At 48.5% G+C, this 17,592-nt stretch overlaps 1 protein-coding gene across 9 annotated transcripts in view; it reads right to left on the bottom strand.

The window, feature by feature from the left end:
- EIF4G3 (eukaryotic translation initiation factor 4 gamma 3) overlaps positions 1-17,592 on the bottom strand; it is a 143,691-nt gene that overhangs the window by 95,089 nt on the left and 31,010 nt on the right. For 8 of the 9 annotated variants that reach the window (XM_017833446.1, XM_017833441.1, XM_017833438.1 and 5 more), the window contains exon 2: positions 7,631-7,706. The gene's annotated coding sequence lies outside the window, so the exon portion shown is untranslated. Of the gene's footprint in view, positions 1-7,630; positions 7,707-12,612; positions 12,777-17,592 lie in introns of those variants that run through there. The other variant, XM_017833444.1, reaches the window with a different exon arrangement.

Below are 17,592 nucleotides of genomic sequence, written 5' to 3'. Positions count from 1 at the left end.
CATATCTCTTAAGGGAAAGGCTGCAAAGTTATTATATTTTCAGGAAAATGGGGAAGGATCAAAAAATAAGGGCACCAGCTGGAGTCACTGGTGGGAACGTTGTAGGAACTGGATTTTTCCTGCTGTGGTGCTGCTTTGCAATATCCCTTTGCCTTCAGGCCTGGGACCTTCTGGTCCCTCCATTAGAAGCCATATTGAAAATCTTGGGATTTGCAAAGGGACACACACTACCAGTGACCCAAAACACAGAGTAAGGGGGAGATTTGCACATTCTCCTCCAAAAAGGAAAAAGAAAGGACTGCACAGGACCCTGGTATCTGCAGGAGGAAAGCCTGAAATACCAAAGCCAATTCTTGCATGTGTGTTTATCTCCGTTCTCAGCTTCCATAAAAAATACTCATCAAAACATTACATGAAGTAAAATATTATAAAATATGTTCACAGCACACATACTCGCTCCCCTGGACTGTCTTCGTGATGGAACTATTTTAAATATATTTTATAGAGTTTAGTAAAAAAAGGAAAATCAAAGGAAAACAAGAATCCCATAACTATCGGGTGGCACCTCCCAGCAGTTCAACACAACTAAATTTTGGCAGATTTGGTTAAAACTCACAGAAATGCAGCACTTGCTTCTCACTGACCTTTCCTCATGTATTTTGTTTGCTGAAAAGCACCACTTAACCATGGAATGGTTTGGATTGGGAGGGACTTTAAGGACCATCCCATCCCACCCCCTGCCATGGGCAGGGACACCTTCCACCAGCCCAGGCTGCTCCAAGCCCCATCCAACCTGGCCTTGGACACTTCCAGGGATGGGGCAGCCACAGCTTCTCTGGGCACCCTGTGCCAGGGCCTCCCCACCCTCCCAGGGAAGAATCTCTTCCCAGTATCCCATCTAACCCTGCCCCCCTGAGCTACAGGCACTCCAGGCCCCACGCAGGTCCCTGGCACTGCAGACCGACGGGTGTGCACAGACTTCCCCAGCCCAGATAAAGAAGGAAATTCCTGGCTCCTCTAAAGGACTATTCACTCCAAGCTCCAAGAGAGCAAAGCAGGAGAGCAGAAGTCCCAGAGTGTAGCACTGATTGCCTTTCCCGAGTTATTTTATTGCACTCCAAGTATCGATGTCCGTCGTTCCAGCCCCTGAACCACTTCAAGGGCTGCGCCAGCGAGAACCACAACCTGCAACTGGCTCTGGGCTTGGGAACGGGCCAGGATCCTTCCCTGAGGGAAGATTTACAGCAGCCCTGTGCTCACCAGAGGAAAGGGTGGGTCAGGCAGAGCAGCTCAGCCTCTGTCCCCAACGGGATCCTGCCCCTGGCCAGGGATGAATCATCTCTCCCTTTGGGCTGATCTCTGCTGGCAGGTGTGAGCACACAGAACCAGAGCCAGCCTGACAGACCATCAGAAACTTTCCACAGCCCAACCCTGAGAAAATCAAACTCTCTTCCCTGACTCCTGTGACAACCCTGAGAGACTTGTCATGTCAATTGTGCAGCAGTCTGGGCTCAGCAGCAACTGTGAATGATGGGTATCAAATAATGCAGTTCAGGGGGAGAAGGAAGCAAAGGAAACACAAAATACAAGGAAATCATTCCTATCAACAGCCCCATCAGCAGGTTGTGTCCCATGCTCAGCACCAGCATGTCTCCCTGAATGTCACTTCTTGAGGTAAAACAGAGGTTATTTTGCAATAGCTGTGGGACTTGGACCACTGCCAGCTCTTCCCTCCCTACACCCACCAGTGCTCACTGATCCACAACCAAAAATCCTCGGCTCCAACAGCCCCCGTGTCCACACGGAGCTGTGGCGAGGGGACAGGGGCACTAATAACACCCCAGGTCAGTGTGAGCAATCAACAGTCCTCTTTGGGAATTCCAACACACAAACAGAATCACTGAATAGAATATTAGAATCATTTAGGTTGGAAAAGCCCTCCAAGATCACCAAATCCAATGATTCCCCCAGCACTGCCAGGCCCACCACTAACCCATGTCCCCAAGTGCCACATCCACAAACCTTTTGAACGCTTCCAGGGATGGGGACTCCACCACTTCCATAGGGAAAATAACCTAAGATGGAGGTTAATTAAAGACAGCAAGGAATGCTGTTCTGATTGGGTCTGGAATCTGGAAGCTGAACTGAGAGGAAAACTGTGCAGCTGCTTGGAATGATGGTGCCCGAGATACCCCCGTGCAGTGCAGCAGAGAAGCAGCAGATACAGGATGGGCACAGGTCTGGAACCACTAAAATATGCCTGAAAGCCTAATTAAGGCAGCAGAACAATTATAAAATCTTACCAACACCACCACACTTGGATAGCATCCCATGGGAACCCACCACTGACCTTCCACGACCTCCTAAGATCAGCTGGTCCTTCCAGCAGAAGGAAAAGCAGAGAGAACCTTTCTCAGCAGCACCAGCAAAGGAGGTGCTTCTACACCTTCCTCTTCCTACCACAAATTACTTACAAATAAAATGAAACGTAAGATACTGATTTTAATGACAACAGGTGATAAGGGAAAACAAACTTGCTGCATTTGTGTGTCCATTTGATAACTGTTAACAAACCCTCGAGGGAGAGCCTATCCAAGTTCATCCCTTCTGGGATGCCTGTTCCCATCACCACACCCTGGGGTGTGGTTTGCCCTTTATTAAATGGTCTGAGATTACTATGGAAGCAAATATCCCCCTTAAATCTATAGATTAAATTGTTCTCCTAAAAACAGATCCACAAAATGACATATTAATTTGCTAGGGCATCACTTTCTGTTTTCCCTGAGTACCAAGAGGCTCACTTTAGTTTTCCAGAAGCCTTATTAATCCTGTGTTTTAAAGGAAGTAATGAATGAGAGATGACATAAAAACTCAGTCTGGAATTCTTGATTTTCTTTTTGAGATTCAATCTTTTGGGTTTAGTACCATTTACAAGTTTGGGATTATTCTTCCCCCCTACCAAGTACCTGATTTCAGGTACTTCAGAAGCTGCCCCATCCCTGGAGGTGTCCAAGGCCAGGTTGGATGGGATTTGGAGCAATGTGGGCTAGTGGAAGGTGTCCCTGGCCGTGGCAGGGGTGGGATGGGGTGAGGAACTGAGCATCCCTCCTGCACACTCTGCAGCCAGCAGGGACCGCGCCGGCCTCCTGACCCAGATCCTTCCTTTAAGCACAGGGTGGCTGGAGCAGCTAATCCTCCCTAATCTCCTCCCTACAGGATTCTCTTCACTGCAGGAAGATCCCCTTAAAGGACACGAAGGCGAATCACAGAGCGCTGGGTCCAGCCAGGCTCAGGGACTCTGCTCAAGGCTGCCCCTGACCAGGTGACAAACCCTCCTCCCCACACAGGCACCTCTCATTAACACTCATTTCTAACCACTTCACACCCAGGAGTCAACCAGAGAAGCCCAGAATGGTTTGGGTTGGAAGGACCTTAAAGCTCGTCCCATTCTGGGGCAGGGACACCTTCCACTGGACCAGGCTGCTCAGGGTCCCAGTGTGGCTCCTCAGCTTATCCCAAACTATTTTTGGTCTGAGTTTCAGCACCTGAGATCACAGCATGTTACTGAGGGAGCTGGGAACCTCCACCACAACCTGCCAAAAAAGGGGATTTGTGCAAAAACTGGATGTCCATTTCCACAGTTATTCCTCTTATCCAATTCCCAGCTCAGGCTGTATTTGAGGAGCGTCTGCTCCCGGTCATTTGTCCACATGAATCTCATTTCAACGGAATCAGCCCCATTTCTCTGGGCACAGGGGTGGCCTGTGGGATTTATGGTACCGTGGGTGCAGTTCCCCTGCTGTCAGAAGTCAACATCCTTCCAAAAAACTCCAACCCAAAAAACTCTCTCGAATATATTTCTTTGAAATAACTTACAACAGAAACAAAACTTCATTTTTATTTCCTGTCTAAACTCTACAGTTCTGGCATCTTACAGCAGACACATGAGTAACCATCTTAATTTCTTGCAATATAAAGAATTAGGAAACACCAGGCAAGAAGCTGCTTAAAGGGCAACCCCAAATCCTCATGTCCAAATCTAGCTCTTTTGATAGAGTGTCTCCATTATTGATGAGGGGAAATTATTACAAGATTAGTTCATTGAAATAATTATTTCCAACTGTGATTTGCTTTAAAATAATTCTACCCTAGATTGATTTACTTAAAAAAACCCCAATCCAACAACTTCCTTAATATCAGTATTTTCTACAGGACACTATTAAATAAGCAAAGACGACACATGATGAATTTAGGTGGGTTTGGTTTTAACACCAGTATGATTTCCTTGAGAAAGAGTTTCTACCAAAGTTCTGTTGGGAATTTTGAGCATCTCCAAGTTCTCAAACAAACTGCATCCCACTTGGCCTCCTCCTCAGCTCCTGTCTCTGCCCTACAGGAAGACTTGTTCCTCTGCTTTAGTTTTATTACTGGGGCTCATTCTGGAAGCCACTTGATTTTCCACTCCCATTTTTGTAGCTCTGGAAAAAACCAGCTCTGGAATGTGCAACCAAGTTCCTGATGAGGCATGTGGAAAGGCATGGGAAGGAGAACTGAATTAATCTAACTAAAAATTGGGGTTTCACCTGTGGGTTGCCGCTGCCTCCAATGGTTTGTCCTCCCATGCCATGCACGACACACAGGGCACACCAAGGCAGCTCGGAGTCACCACGGGGTGCTTTCAGACCCCAAAGCTCTTCCCAAACCAACCACCCTCTCAAAATACCCATCTTTGAAAACGCTGATCCATAATCCTTGTGGGATCCCACCCAGCACGCCCAAGCAAACAAACCATGGAAGGGGAGCAGCAGCCCTGGGTGCTGAGGATGGACTCCGAGGTTGGACTTGGATGATCTTGGAGGTCTTTCCTCCGACTTTAATGATTCTGTGATTCCATGGTGACCTTCCACACCTTCAATTAGGTTTTTTTGTAAAATCTAGGCAAGCTATATATAAAAATCATCAACTAAAAAGTTCTTTATCTGTTGCAAACCCAGACCTTAAATCCCCGGTGCCCTTACTTGTGTAACAAAGACCTCTCATGAATGAATTTGTCAAGGCTCTCCCATCATGTGCTTTTTCCATCCCAATTCATTTTTCTCTGGACTTCTCTAAATCTGCCAACTGCCTGGGGCTTCAAATGGAAGCCCAAAAGGAATCCAGCTGAGAAATTTCTCTCCTTTCCCCAAAACATGATATTTTCTCTCAAACTTGTGCTTTCTTACAGCCTGGAACTGAGACGCTCCCAGCCCTGGCTTCTATTCCTGTAACACAGCAAGGAGTGATATTTTTCCACACTGAAAAGCTATTTTAGGTCATTCTTCACAGTTACTTTTCTATTTTACATTAATTTAAATTTTTACAGTCATATTTTCCCCACAGGCATCTGCATTATATCTTGGGAGGAGAGAGTTGAAAAAAATAACCCTCTTTAAAAGGAATTCAGATATTTTTAAAGTGGTTTTTAAGTGCTGTATGGGGTACATAAAGGACAATAAAAACTGAATTATTTATTACAACTGTTTGTACATTTATGTTCACAGAATCCCAGAATGGTTTGGGCTGGAAGGGACCTCACAGATCATCTTGTTCCATGGGCTGGGACACCTTCCACCAGCCCAGGTTGCTCCAAGCCCCGTCCAACCTGGCCTTGGACACTTCCAGGGATGGGGCAGCCACAGCTTCTCTGGGCAACCTGTGCCAGGGCCTCCCCACCCTCCCAGGGAGGGATTTCTTCCTAATTTGTTCCTTTGGTGTTGTTTTTTCCCATACATACATCTATGTGTCGGATACTGAGGACAGAGAGAGCAAAAAAAAATCAAACCCCACCTGCAGCTTGGGTTTGTTATTCACTGCTGTCAACAACAAACCTCTAAATCCTAAACCCTTGCTGGAGTTGTATCCCAACCTTTCCAGCTCCCCCAGGGCTGGCTGCCCACCAGACCATCCATGGCCAACCCTGAGTCCTTCTGCTCCCGAAATGTCACCTGAGTCTCTGCCTGGACCAAGGGGCACTTGGCAGCACTGGCACCCTGAGCCCTGCCCAAAGCTCAGCCTGGCACCTCCTGACAGCAGCTGCTCTGGTGGAAGAGGCATCTCTAGCACCCAAAAAGGGAAGGGACCAAAGATCATCATCATGGAATGGTTGGGGTTGGACAGGACCTTAAAGCTCATGTCACTCCATGGGCAGGGACACCTCCCACTGTCCCAGGCTGCTCCAAACCCCGTCCAACCTGGCCTTGGGCACTTCCAGGGATGGGGCAGCCACAGCTTCTCTGGGCTAAAGATGTTCCAGCCCAGGACCCCCCACATGGAACCAGAGCTGACAACCCCATTCCTGCAAACAGAGGAGGAGAAAACCTCACCCAGCAGCTTATGTCTTCTATAAGCAGCTTATGTTACTGCATAAAATACAGTGAATTTATCCCATCTACAGCTTTTCTTCCTAATTTCCAAATAATTAAAAGAGCAGCTTAAAAGCATTTTTTGCTTTGGCATTAAAAATATTTGCACTATCCCAACCAGAAAAGCAAAATATAACTTTCCCAGGGCTGTGCTGATTAGGCAAAGCTTATAAATAACCCTGGGCTTCCAGCTATTGCCATTGGAAAAAAAGAAATGAATAAAAGAAAACACTATCATGTGTTCACAAATAAACATCACTGTGTTTCTAAGCTAAAATTCCACAATAATCAATATTATACATTAACAAACATGTAGGACAGTGAGCCAAAGGCACCTATAGATATTCAATCTACTATTAACAAATTTCTTCCTCTGTGCAATGGAATGCTTTCACATGGAAACAAATCTTCCTTGATTATTTCTCTGATGCTCTGAAGGTATTGGAAATGTGAAGCCACTAACACACTCCAAGTCAGTCTTTGAGATGCAGGGGGAAGGAAGGAGATGGAGCCACAGAGGGAATATATGGCCCAAACATTGTCACTCCAGTGAAACTGTTGGGAAAACCCACTCTCCCATCTGCTAAATAAAACTAGAGACACTTAGAAATAGGAATGGACCCACAAGTCCTCCCAAGATTTCTTCATTTCCTACTCATGTGCAACAAAAAAGAATCTTCATAAAATCACAGAATTATTAAGGTTGGAAAAGACCTGCAAGATCATCAAGCCCAACCTTTGGCCACTACCCCCATTTCCAGCAAATCACGTCCCCAGGTGCCACATCCAAACTTTTTTTGAACACTTCCAGGGGTGGGGACTCCACCACTGCCCTGGGCAGCCCCTTCCAGTGCTTGACCACCCTTTCCATGAAGGAATTTTCCCAATATCCAATCTAAACATTCCCTGGCACAACTTCAGGTCATTTCCCACTGTCCTGCCCCTTGTTCCCTGGGAGCAGAGCCTGACCCCCACCTGGTTCCCCCCTCCTGAGCCCCCTCCCTTCCCTGCTCACATGCAACAAAAAGGATCTTTATCCAGCACCACTTATTTCAGGAGGCAAAGAGAAGTTGCATCTTTTTAAACGTATGTTTTTTAGTTGTATGGTTCCTAATTGCACTAGGTTTTTTAATAACTCTATGACAATACAGTTGATATAAAATAGACCATGCCATGAGACATGATGTGCTTCCCCAAGCCCCAGGGAGGTGGCCTGGGCAGATACTCACAGTGCTGTACACAGCGGAGACGGTCGGAGTGAAGATCCGATCCTCGAGGGGCTGCTGGACAGGACCTCGGGGGATTCTGCAACACAGCAAGTCAAGGAAAGCAGCCTGGAAGGCAGGGCTGGGATGTGGGGACACCCCCGGGGGACACCCCCCCACCCCAGCACTCCCAGGCAGCCCCAGTCCCTCAGGTTCCCCCAAAGAGGACACCCACCCACCCCCAGGACTCACAGCCACCCTGGCAGCTCCAATCCCACAGGTTCCCCCAAGGAGGAGCAGAGTGTGGCTCCAGAGGCCGTTCCCACAAACACAGCGAGGGAACCTGAACAATCCACAAAACCTTGGGCCCGCCAAGAGATCCCCCACCCCTGGTTTTATTTGTAAGGGGAAAATCCCAGGAGCCACAAGCCCCCCCCCGGCATTCAGCAGGACAAACCCTGCTGATCAGCAGGGCCCCGGGACAATGGCAGCTCCTGTTTTGCTAAGCAGGCAGGAATCCCGCTGGAATTGTTTCCTTGTTTGCCTCTCCTCACCCAGTGACTCCTTCCCTCCTCTGCCCTCCAAAAAAAAAGGGGCTGTTGGATAAATGGGAGGTTTCCAGGAGCTGCTGCAGGGGGATTTAAAGGCAAAACACAAGAGGTTGCTTAGACTGGAAAAAAAAAGGGAAAAAGACCTTATGCACAAAAAAAAAAAAAAAAGCTAGAATCTGGTTTATTTGTGGACTAAAACAAGGGGATGCAGGAATTTAAAAGAAAAAAAAAAGCCTTGTGGCCTTAGGCCCAGCATATATCTGTCAAGAAAAAGTCACTGAAAAATTTTCCTAAATGCCATAATCAGATTTCACCTTTTTGCTGTTTATATTTTATACATCAAAACCTCATGGAAAATGAGAACAGTCTGATTAAGGTTCTTGCACACAAGGCAAGACACAAACCTCACATGTTAACGTGGTGGGATATTTTAAATAGTCATGAAAACACTTCTTGATTTTGTTCAAACAAGGAAAAACACACTCCTAAGTTAAATTTTGAGCCCAGAAGATTAGTTTGAGTCTTTCAAGAGAATCTTTGCACTACAAGTTTGATCTCCAAACTAATTCTGCTGCCCAAAGCTTTGCAGGGACCAAAATCACAGCGACAGGACAGACCCCACCAGTGCTGACAACGCTCAAGAGCGACCTGAGGTACAGAATCCAACCTGTTTCCCCTAAAATGGGACCAGTTTTTAAGGCTGATGTCAGGACTGTTCAGACACAACCTGCTCTGCCCCTGCTGACTGTTCCCAGCACCCCCAATCCGGATCAACTCTTCCTTGAGCAGCACTAAGGCAAATCTACAGCATCAGAAACAAATATACGGAATTAAATGTACAATATCACACCATTTTGGCTCTGAACACATCACTGGAAAGCTCCTCCCTCACCAACAGGCTCAGAAATTGCTCTAAACCCTCCCAAATTTGTTACATATTCAGTGTTTGAGCCCCAGACGTGATAAAAACCTGGCTTGATAGGATTAGGCTGGGAAGAGCCTGGCCCTGACCTTCACAACACCTTCGCACGTCAGTCCTGTCCTGTCCATCCCGCAGGTGAGACACAGGACACAGCCCAGGAACAGCTCCAAGCTGGGAAAACCAGGAACAGGATGCAGCCCCACTGGTTCCCAGGATGGGCTCACTCCCCCTCCACCTCTTTCTGCCTCTTCTCAAGCAGTGCAGGGATTTGTTGGCAGGGTCCAAGGCACATCCTCGCCCCCCAGCCCTGCCAGCTCAGTCCCCAGTGGTGCCATTTCACAAGGAAAGAGGTTTTTAACAACCAAAGGGGATTTGGGCTGACTCAGCAAAACAACAGTAAGATTTGACACAGACTTCAGTGGAGCCAAGGCACCACTCCCAGCCTTCATCCCGAGGATCTGTGCCTGAGTTCTGCAAAAAAACAGCAGCAGAAAGCCAAAATTTGGGAGTGGAGGATTAGAAACACACTGTAAGGCAGAATTAAAACTCATATTTCCTGCTGTAGCACTGCTCCCTCACCCCCAGAACATCCCTGTGACAGGAATGACAGCCCAAGGCCCGGGATGGAGCTGCCCCCCTTGTGTCACTGAGAGATTTCCCATCTCCAGGCAGCCCTGACAATTTAAGGAAGCAATCGCTGCCTCAAAAGGGATCGTTCCTGAGTTTGGAAAAACGGTTTCATCCTCGACAAGGTTGGGATTTATTTTCTTATTTTAGAACTTATATAAGGCAGGAGGAAATAATCTTCTTTGAGCAGAGCACCCACTCTTTTTGCACCCAGGAAGAGCTGCCTGGAGGAAGGAGCAGTTCAAAGGGATCTGCAGAGTTTGGGGTCAGTGTTTGAGATCACTCCCAGGATGGGATGATTCTCACCAGAAGAATTAAAATTAAAAGAAACCTTTTAAGTCCTTTTTGCCAAAGGATTTGACCTGGACACAAGACTGAGGGGGACAAATGCCTTAAATTCCAGTAAGCCTTAATGAGATATAATGGTTGGGGAAAGTGAATATTTCCAGCACCCAACTTTGACTCTCTGCAAGAAGACGGGCTAGCGGAGAAATTCCTGCTTCCCTGAAAGGAGTTGGGCCAGTGGAGAGATTCCTGCTTCCTCTCAAGGAGCTGGGCCAGTGGAGAGATTCCTGGTTCCCTGTAAGGAGCTGGGCTAGTGGAGAGATTCCTGCTTCCTCTCAAGGAGCTGGGCCAGTGGAGAGATTCCTGCTTCCTCTCAAGGAGCTGGGCTAGTGGAAAGTTCCCTGGTTCCCTCCAACCCCCCCAGAGCTCGTTTTGGCTCCCCAGAGGAAATCCCCACCTTCCCTCTCCGTCCACCTGCCAAAGGAGCCCATCCTGGGATAACAGCTGCTGTCACTGCGGGAGAAGCGAGCCAGGGTGACAGCAAAGTTCATCAGAGTCATGCTAACGAGGCTCTTTCCTAGAAGTGGGTTAAGTGACAGCACGGGGACTCCCCATGGGAGGTGAACGGGTCAGGGCAAGCAGGTGGGAAGTGGAACCTCATCCAGCAGCATCATCCCATCCCATCCCAAACCATGCCAGGGCACTCACACAGAGGTTTTGGTGCCGTGAAGGGCTGCACAGCCCAAAATGCAGCACAACCCCTGGGACTGCTGCCCTCCCACAGCCCCAGCACACACAAACAAGTTCAGGAATTAAAGTCCAACCAGTCTGGCTCCACTGCAGCACTGGATTCCCCACAGGCAGGAACACCAGGATATGCTGAATAACTCGGGCAGCTCTTTCACGTTACTATTCTGGCATGGGTAGATCCAATTCAGGAGCATCCTGTGCCCTCCCTCTTCCTTCTCCTCCCCTATATCCTTGCCACCCACGTCACTGACTTGTGCAGCCATGCTCCAAAATGATCCAGGAGGCTGGGAAGGGAGAGGGAGGGGTGGAAAAGCAAAGATAACCCAAACCTCACACCGTTTTCAGAGCTCCTTCCGCAGGGAGAAAAGACGAGGAGAGCGACGAAGCAGGAGCAAGGGCAACCTCTTATATCCAAGGGGAATCTCTTAAACCACCTCTGCAACCATCAGGTCAGTAAAGAGGAACTGCAGCCTGTGCTTTGCTCCTTACAGCTCTCCCTCCTCCATGAGCAGCATGCCAGAATCCAGGAGAAGGACGGCAGCCAACGGGCAGCACCGGCGCTGGATCCTCCTCGTGGCTGTTCAGGGCTCATTAACTCATGAAATATATATTTAAAATCTCACCTAAGTGAGATACTTCTGGCACATTAATAAATGCAGGCACAGATGCAACGGGAGTTCCACCCAGTCCCCATTTGGCTGCAGCAGGATTACAAGCTGGGGAATTTTGGGAGCTGTTACAGACCCGGTGGGAAAAGGAACACTGGCTGGAAACCAAACAGAATTTTTCTGGAAATCAAAAATCTCCCTAAAAAGGGGAGAATCTCTTTTAATTAGACGGCCACAGCCACACTCTGAGGAGAGGGGAATATGAGACTGCTCTGTAAAGCAACTATGGAAAAAAAATCCAGCCCAGAGCTGCTGGAGCAGAGGCACTGCCAAATGCTGAGTGAAATGACAGTCAGGAGGAATTCCTTGCAGAAATCTCCTCCTTGTATCACATTTCTCTGCTTGTTCCAATCATGCTACAAAACTGCAATTCTGTGAGATTCCTGTGTGCTGCTCCAGCAATGAACGACCTGGAAACACGCAGCAAAATCAGCTCTTAAGCAGGAATTTGTACAGGTTTTCCTGCTCTGCTCCTGCCTCTGAGGTTGGAGGGGGGAAGAAATAACTCCATTATGTTTCCTCCCAAAATGGATTTATTTTCCCTCAAATAGTGCTTCTCACCTAAGCTCATTTCAGCCACTACCACCCATTTTCCCCTGAGCAGGCACTGCTGGCCTCTCCTCTCCTCCCTCCCAGCTCCGAGGAAGCACCTTCTCACAGGAATAAAAATATCCCCGGTCCCCAGGGGCGCCTTTCACAAAACCATTCCAGAACTCCTCATTTTCATCCCTGCCCAGAAACAGAGTCTCCCACCAGCCATGCCCAGGGTTATATAATCCCCACGCGTGCCCCTGCTTGTACCGAAACTGTGTATTAAAAAACACAAGATAAAACCATCAAGCGAGATTACAGGAGGGCAAGAAACCACATCAAATTCGAGCATTCCTTCCAGCTTTTTTTGAGCAGGGAATCTACAGAACTGCTCTGAGCAGGCAGGGCTGTGATGGCAGGGAGCTTTAGGAGAGCGTGTTTCTCCTCTGCAGCCTCTCCTCTATTCACCGCGCAATTAAAATGCAGGAGGTGAAATCCCGACAGCAGAAACACTCCATTGAGCCGGCTGGGAAACCGCCCGGGCTCTGGAAACGTTCAAAGGGAGAGGCTCTGCCAGTCACAGCAGCTGGAACTTCCCCGGCATCACCCCATCCTTGGCAGCTCCACCATCCTGTGCGGGGCGAAGCCTTTGTTCGGCGCCCTCGGTCCTACCTGGCAGCGAGATCCAGAGAGCTCCGGCAGTGGGATCCCGGAGAGGTCAGCAGTGAGATCCCAGAGAGACCTGGCAGTGGGATCCCGGAGAGATCCAGCAGTGAGATCCTGGAGCTCTGGCAGCGAGCTCCAGGGAGCTCCAGCACTGAGATCCTGGAGCCCTGTCAGTGAGCTCCAGAGAGCTCCAGCAGTGAGATCTTGGAGAGATCTGACAGTGAGATCCCAGAGAGCTCTGTCGCTGAGATTCCAGACAGCTCTGTCAGCGAGCTCCAGAAAGGTCCATCAGCGAGATCCCAGACAGCTCTGTCAGCGAGATCCCGGAGAGCTCCAACAGTGAGATCTCGGAGAGACAGATCTGACAGCGAGTTCCAGAGACCTCCCCCAGCAAGATCCTGGAGAGCCCCGTCAGCGAGCCCCGGAGCGCTCCATCAGAGAGATCCCAGACAGCTCTGGCAGTGAGATCCCCGAGAGCTCCAGCACTGAGATCCCAGAGAGCTCCGGCAGGAAAATCCCAGCTCAGCGCAGGGTCCTCTCCCCGCATCCCCGAGCGGAGCCCATCCCAGCCGCATCCCCGGCCGCATCCGTGCCACGCCGGGCTGGCTCCGGAGCTCTTCCTGCCCGTCGCCCTCGCAGGCAGAGCCTGAGTTCTTAAAGAGGCAGCGCAAGGGGGGCCTCAGCGATGCCCTTCTGCTGGGCTTTGGTACCCAAGTGCATCCAGGCTGCTGAAATCCCTCTGCTTCCCCAATTTTTCCGCTGTGCCCGCGGCGCAGAAGGGATGGGAGGCAGCATCGTGCTCCTCTTAGCAAGTCTATATGGGATAATAATCAAGCCAGGCTTATAAAGGAACGGATAAAGGAAAAACATCAGCTCCCCTGAAGCACAGTGTGGTCTGGAAAGCTGCATGGCAAGGAATGAGGAGCTCGGAAAGCTCCAGTGCTGGGGAGGATTAAATGGCAGCACAAACTCCTCAGCGGGAAATTTTGCAGCTTGTTTGCCTCAGCTTTCCAGTCACTACCCCCAAACTCAGCACCACGACCCCCTGCTCTTAGCAACCACTTCATCCATCAACTCCCCCTTCAAAATCAATCCCTCTTTTGACAGATCATGTTTCAGAAGCCTGGGGAAGGAAAGCTGGTAAAGCAAACTACAGCCTTTAAACAAATCGAAACAACAAGAAAACCCCAAATCAACCACCAAGTGAAAGTCACCTGGGAAAAAAATAACGTGTAAGATAAAACCAGTGTCATCCTCTTGCTCCACGCTGAAAAGTGACAACCAAACCGACTTCATCCAAGGAAAATAAAAGTCAGGTCACAAAGCAAGTAACTCCAAACTTAGGAGAAGGCAGGATTGATGTTGCCTGGGTGACCAGAATTCAATCCCCCCGTGTATCCACAGAATCCAGCCCTTAATTCCAGGCACATGCTGGTTTCCCCCACGTCCTTGTCACCTCCGTGTTTTCATCTCTTACAGGACTCGAGCACCCCCGACCACAGCTGAGTGTGCTCATAACAAATGAGGGATAATTAATATTACAAAAATCAAGACCAACATCATTCAAGGATTTTGGAAAACATTTAAAGACTTAAACCCCACCTAATGAAATGCCAACCTTCTCTAACCCTTCCAAAGCCTCCACCCAACAACATATCCCATTTCCCATCCTTGCAGAGATCACGTTTCATTTCAGGGTGGGTTTGGGGTTTATTTTGTCTGCTCAGGGTTTTCTTTGCTAGAGGATTCCTGATAAGGGGGCCACTTTCACAAGAATGATGTGGCCTCTGGATGAAAACACTGCTTTTATTTTCATTTTCTTAGCCAGATGCAACTGCTCTTGAGCAACACGGTGAGATGTCAAAGTGAAGCACAATTCCGAGCCCTGACTGTTCCACAGGTCAAGCCCCAGTGGGGCACTGCTGTTTCAGTGTTTGGTGTTTATTGTTATTATACCAGGGAAAAAACAAATACAACTCTTTTGCTGGCATGAGCACTCAGGGATACGGTCACAGTTAAGGGCTGCAGGTGAGGAATTCCTTAAAAGACCTTGTCAGATTTACACCTTAATAATTAACACTTAAACCTGGTCCAAAGACGTATTTCTGGCAAGCCAAAGGTTTTAAAAATAAAGGAACATGACAAAAGGTGTTTGTAAATAGGCAAAAATGGGGTTTATGGTTTAAAAGTACCAAGGTTTGTAACAGAGCAGTGCATCATTCCTGCCAACAGAAACCTCCAGGATGCACCACCTTCCCTAACGACTTATTCCCAGAAGGATCCGATGGCAAAAGCCATTAGCAAGCTTGTTCCAACATTTTATGGCCCAGTATAAAGCTCTTCAGTGCCACATGTGTAGTTAGTGTTCACAGCCCAGCTGCCATTTATCAAACATATAAATTTTAAGTGGATCAACGAAGTGTTTGTGCAACAACCTCTTTAATCCTTCGTGTATTTTGTGTATTAAACAGTAACACCCAATTCTCTTCAAGTTCTTGTTTATGGGCTGTTTTATACTTGGAACAATACTTTAAATAAGGTATTTATCTTCTGCTTTTGTAACAGGAATTCACCTACATAAACATAGTGGATGTCTCAGGGCTCCTTTATGGCCTGGTTGGAAATCCCAGAGTACAGGACTGGTGCCTTGGTCCCCAGCTGAACTACCTGATGATAGGGCTTGTCCATCCCTCTGCCATCCAAGTGCTCCTCATTAAATCATCCTCTCCTGAGCTCTGCCCAGATCCCAGTGTTACAGGGAGGCTTTCCCTGCTTATCCCAGCTTATGCCTGAACAAACGTTCATAATAAACATCCCATAATAAAACTTTTCTTGAAATTCATCTTGAGCTTTTTACCTAATTACGTATCACTGATCTCAGTACCAGCTTCCAAATAATCCCAAACACTTCCCTTCCCTGCTGTCTGCCACACAATGGTCCCCGAGCTGTGCTTGCACGGAGCTGAATGGGAACAGGCAGAGCTTTCCAAAGGAAAGGGGCACACAAATCCCAGTGAACCTCAATGCCTGTCGGAAGACAAGCTTTCCAAGGCTGAAAATTGCAGCTTGAAAGGGAACCGTGACCTTCAAATGCTTACTGAACAGCATGCTGTCCCTCTCCTTCCTCCAGCTACACAGATCCCTCCTCCCCTCCCCTCAGAGCCCTGACATGTTTGGGATCTCTGTGGATGGGTTTGGGATCTCTGTGGATGGGTTTGGGATCTCTGTGGATGGGTTGGGATCTCTGTGGATGGGTTTGGGATCTCTGTGGATGGGTTTGGGATCTCTGTGGATGGCAGCACTGGCATGTCTGACTGTGTGACTGGAGTTCAGGGGGCACAGCCCCCCGGCACAGCCCCAGCCCTTCTGGCTGAGCAAACCTGCTCCAGCCACACTGCAGCAGCCCCAGCCAAGGGGCACATCCTGGTTACACCCCAGCACATCTTAAAATCCTCCAACTTATACCCTTTTTAAATATCCCTTCCACAAAATATCACAGGATCCCAGAATGGTTTGGGTTGGAAAGGACCTTAAAGCTCATCCAGTCCCACTCCCTGCCATGGGCAGGGACACCTTCCACCAGCCCAGGCTGCTCCAAGCTCTGTCCAACCTGGCCTTGGACACTTCCAGGGATGGGGCAGCCACAGCTTCTCTGGGCACCCTGTGCCAGGGCCTCCCCACCCTCTCAGGGAGGAATTTCTTCCTAATATCCCATCTAGCCCTGCCCTCTGGCATTTTAAACCATTCCCCCTTGTCCTGCCACTATCTGTCCACATAAAAAATCCCCTTTCCCTCTTTTTTATAAGCCCCTTTCCTTTTAGGTTTTGGTCCACGTGAGATACCTCTCACAGCCGAGCCAAGTGGGAATGCTGAAGGAAAAGCAGGAGTTAGAGGGGAAGGTAACAGGAAAAAACCACCCCTCTGCTGCAAATGAACTGTATTCCCAGCACCCCACTCACTCCGTCATGCTTTCCAATACAAACCAGCAGGATTGGGAGCACCAGCTGCAATAGTTCCACCTGCACACAAGCACCTAATTAGGGAGAGCTCATTACTTCCAGGCTCAGTTTTGAATCTCTAAATTAACCAGCACTGGCGACAGCTCACTCAGAGCTCATCAATCACCCAGACCTCGCCTCACCCCCCTGTGTCTCCCCCAGCCCTGAGAGAGTTCCCGGGGGGAACCAGGACCCAGATCCCGGCAAACGGCACAAAAACCCAATCAATGCTTTTGCTCGATACAAATGTGTCTCTAAGGGCAACCTGATTTTGTTACTCCATCTCTGTCTCCCTCAACTGCAGCCCCAGCACGAGACAAACTGGCTATTTTCAGCTGAGACCTGCAAAGGTTGTTTGGGGTGGAAGAAACCCTGTCTAAATCCTGCTAATCCTGCTGGGATTTTCCCTGAAGGGGGGTGTTGGTGGGTGGAGGACAGGTCTGGAAGCCACAAAACAGAGTATTTCTGGAACTGTGAACTCTGGTGTATCTTTATTTTTAACAGCAGCATCTCCCAGAAGTGGATTTTTAAAGCACAGCCTGGATAAGGTTAAATCCAGGTCTGAACCAAGCTGTGAAATATTAGTAATTAACAAAAAAGCCACAGAGGCTCCTTGGATCGTGTCTGTGCCAGCTCAGGTAACACAAAGTGAACAGTGTGCCAGGAGAGCACCCCTTGCTCAGCCACAGGCAACTTCTCACCAGCTGACTTGTCCTCTTTTCCTCCATAAAACACCAGCCAATTCCATATTTTTCTAATTCACATTTTATTCTCACAATAAATGGACTCTTCTAAGAGATGGAAAAGTCAATAGATGTCATCAGCTCCCTTCAGCTGGAAATCATGGCATTACCTCTCCGGAGAGGCAACGGCATCACAGGGAACATGCTGATGTAGCCCTAAAATTCCATCTCATTTTAGGAGGGTTATTTATGATTGCACTTGTCCACGTTAATTGAAACTCCCATTAGGCTGCAGGAACAGACAC

The sequence above is a fragment of the Lepidothrix coronata genome, unplaced genomic scaffold (genome assembly GCF_001604755.1).
Source record: "Lepidothrix coronata isolate B3197 unplaced genomic scaffold, Lepidothrix_coronata-1.0 Scaffold214, whole genome shotgun sequence".
Taxonomy (NCBI): Eukaryota; Metazoa; Chordata; class Aves; order Passeriformes; family Pipridae; genus Lepidothrix; species Lepidothrix coronata.
Note: the sequence above shows the minus strand (reverse complement) of the source record. Positions and strands in the feature narration are given on the sequence as shown.